Source organism: Watersipora subatra, unplaced genomic scaffold (genome assembly GCF_963576615.1).
Source record: "Watersipora subatra unplaced genomic scaffold, tzWatSuba1.1 SCAFFOLD_39, whole genome shotgun sequence".
In the NCBI taxonomy this organism is placed as follows: domain Eukaryota; kingdom Metazoa; phylum Bryozoa; class Gymnolaemata; order Cheilostomatida; family Watersiporidae; genus Watersipora; species Watersipora subatra.
In genome coordinates this window covers 62,799-66,492 of record NW_027045297.1, presented here as the reverse complement: position 1 = coordinate 66,492, position 3,694 = coordinate 62,799, and positions in this window count along the sequence as shown.

The window sequence follows — 3,694 nt, the reverse complement described above, 5'->3', positions numbered from 1 at the left end:
TAGAAATGCTCAAATTGAGCTAATTAGCTTATTGTGAGAATATTACAAACGTCTGACAAAAGTGAAAAATGTAAATTTTCAATTTCAACCAAACATGGTAGAAATGCTTCAATTGAGCTAATTAGCTTATTGAGAGAATATTGCAATTGTTTGACAAAAGTGAAAAAGGTAAATTTCCAATTTCAACCAAACGTGCTAGAAATGCTCCAATTGAGCTAATTAGCTTATTGTGAGAATATTACAAACGTCTGACAAAAGTGAAAAATGTAAATTTCCAATTTCAACCAAACATGCTAGATATGCTCCAATTGAGCTAATTAGCTTATTGTGAGAATATTGCAATGGTCTGACAAAAGTGAAAAATGTAAATTTCCAATTTCAACCAAACATGCTAGAAATGCTCAAATTGCGCAAATAAGCCTACTGCAAGAATTTTACAAACGTCTGACAAAACTGAAAAATGTAAATTTCCAATTTCAACCAAACATGCTAGAAATGCTCAAATTGAGCTAATTGGCTTATTGTGAGAATATTACAAACGTCTGACAACACTGAAAAATGTAAATTTCCAATTTCAACCAAACATGCTAGAAATGCTCCAATTGAGCTAATTAGCTTATTGTGAGAATATTGCAATGGTCTGACAAAAGTGAAAAATGTAAATTTCCAATTTCAACCAAACATGCTAGAAATGCTCAAATTGCGCAAATAAGCCTACTGCAAGAATTTTACAAACGTCTGACAAAACTGAAAAATGTAAATTTCCAATTTCAACCAAACATGCTAGAAATGCTCTAATTGAGCTAATTAGCTTATTGTGAGAATATTACAAACGTCTGACAAAAGTGAAAAATGTAAATTTCCAATTTCAACCAAACATGCTAGAAATGCTCCAATTGAGCTAATTAGCTTATTGTGAGAATATTGCAATTGTCTGACAAAAGTGAAAAATGTAAATTTCCAATTTCAACCAAACATGCTAGAAATGCTCAAAATGCGCAAATAAGCCTACTGTAAGAATTTTACAAACGTCTGACAAAACTGAAAAAATGTAACTTTCCAATTTCAACCAAACATGCTAGAAATGCTCCAATTGAGCTAATTAGCTTATTGTGAGAATATTACAAACGTCTGACAACACTGAAAAATGTAAATTTCTAATTTCAACCAAAAATGCTAGAAATGCTCCAAATGAGCTAATTAGCTTATTGAGAGAATATTGCAATTGTCTGACAAAAGTGAAAAATGTAAACTTCCAATTTCAACCAAACATGCTAGAAATGCTCCAATTGAGCTAATTAGCTTATTGTGAGAATAATGCAATTGTCTGACAAAAGTGAAAAATGTAAATTTCCAATTTCAACCAAACATGCTAGAAATGCTCCAATTGAGCTAATTAGCTTATTGAGAAAATATTGCAATTGTCTGACAAAACTGAAAAATGTAAATTTCCAATTTCAACCAAACATGCTAGAAATGCTCCAATTGAGCTTATTGGCTTATTGTGAGAATATTGCAATTGTCTGACAAAAGTGAAAAATGTAAATTTCCAATTTCAACCAAACATGCTAGAAATGCTCCAATTGAGCTAATTAGCTTATTGTGAGAATATTACAAACGTCTGACAAAACTGAAAAATGTAAATTTCCAATTTCAACCAAACATGCTAGAAATGCTACAATTGAGCTAATTAGCTTATTGTGAGAATATTACAAAAGTCTGACAACACTGAAAAATGTAAATTTCCAATTTCAACCAAACATGCTAGAAATGCTCTAATTGAGCTAATTAGCTTATTGTGAGAATATTACAAACGTCTGAAAAAACTGAAAAATGCAAATTTCCAATTTCAACCAAACATGCTAGAAATGCTCCAATTGAGCTAACTAGCTTATTGAGAGAATATTGCAATTGTCTGACAAAACTGAAAAATGTAAAATTCCAATTTCAACCAAACATGCTAGAAATGCTCCAATTGAGCTAATTAGCTTATTGTGAGAATATTACAAACGTCTGACAAAAGTGAAAAATGTAAATTTCCAATTTCAACCAAACATGCTAGAAATGCTCCAATTGAGCTAATTAGCTTATTGAGAGAATATTGCAATTGTTTGACAAAAGTGAAAAATGTAAATTTCCAATTTCAACCAAACGTGCTAGAAATGCTCAAATTGAGCTAATTAGCTTATTGTGAGAATATTACAAACGTCTGACAAAAGTGAAAAATGTAAATTTTCAATTTCAACCAAACATGGTAGAAATGCTTCAATTGAGCTAATTAGCTTATTGAGAGAATATTGCAATTGTTTGACAAAAGTGAAAAAGGTAAATTTCCAATTTCAACCAAACGTGCTAGAAATGCTCCAATTGAGCTAATTAGCTTATTGTGAGAATATTACAAACGTCTGACAAAAGTGAAAAATGTAAATTTCCAATTTCAACCAAACATGCTAGAAATACTCCAATTGAGCTAATTAGCTTATTGTGAGAATATTGCAATTGTCTGACAAAAGTGAAAAATGTAAATTTCCAATTTCAACCAAACATGCTAGAAATGCTCCAATTGAGCTAATTAGCTTATTGTGAGAATACTCTAAACGTCTGACAAAACTGAAAAATGTAAATTTCCAATTTCAACCAAACATGCTAGAAATGCTCCAATTGAGCTAATTAGCTTATTGAGAGAATATTGCAATTATCTGACAAAACTGAAAAATGTAAATTTCCAATTTCAACCAAACATGCTAGAAATGCTCAAATTGAGCTAATTAGCTTATTGTGAGAATATTACAAACGTCTAACAAAATTGAAAAATGTAAATTTCCAATTTCAACCAAACATGCTAGAAATGCTCCAATTGAGCTAATTAGCTCATTGTGAGAATATTGCAATTGTCTGACAAAATTGAAAAATGTAAATTTCCAATTTCAACCAAACATGCTAGAAATGCTCCAATTGAGCTAATTAGCGTATTGTGAGAATATTGCAATGGTCTGACAAAAGTGAAAAATGTAAATTTCCAATTTCAACCCAACATGCTAGAAATGCTCAAATTGCGCAAATAAGCCTACTGCAAGAATTTTACAAACGTCTGACAAAACTGAAAAATGTAAATTTCCAATTTCAACCAAACATGCTAGAAATGCTCAAATTGAGCTAATTGGCTTATTGTGAGAATATTACAAACGTCTGACAACACTGAATAATGTAAATTTCCAATTTCAACCAAACATGCTAGAAATGCTCCAATTGAGCTAATTAGCTTATTGTGAGAATATTGCAATGGTCTGACAAAAGTGAAAAATGTAAATTTCCAATTTCAACCAAACATGCTAGAAATGCTCAAATTGCGCAAATAAGCCTACTGCAAGAATTTTACAAACGTCTGACAAAACTGAAAAATGTAAATTTCCAATTTCAACCAAACATGCTAGAAATGCTCTAATTGAGCTAATTAGCTTATTGTGAGAATATTACAAACGTCTGACAAAAGTAAAAAATGTAAATTTCCAATTTCAACCAAACATGCTAGAAATGCTCCAATTGAGCTAATTAGCTTATTGTGAGAATATTGCAATTGTCTGACAAAAGTGAAAAATGTAAATTTCCAATTTCAACCAAACATGCTAGAAATGCTCAAAATGCGCAAATAAGCCTACTGTAAGAATTTTACAAACGTCTGACAAAACTGAAA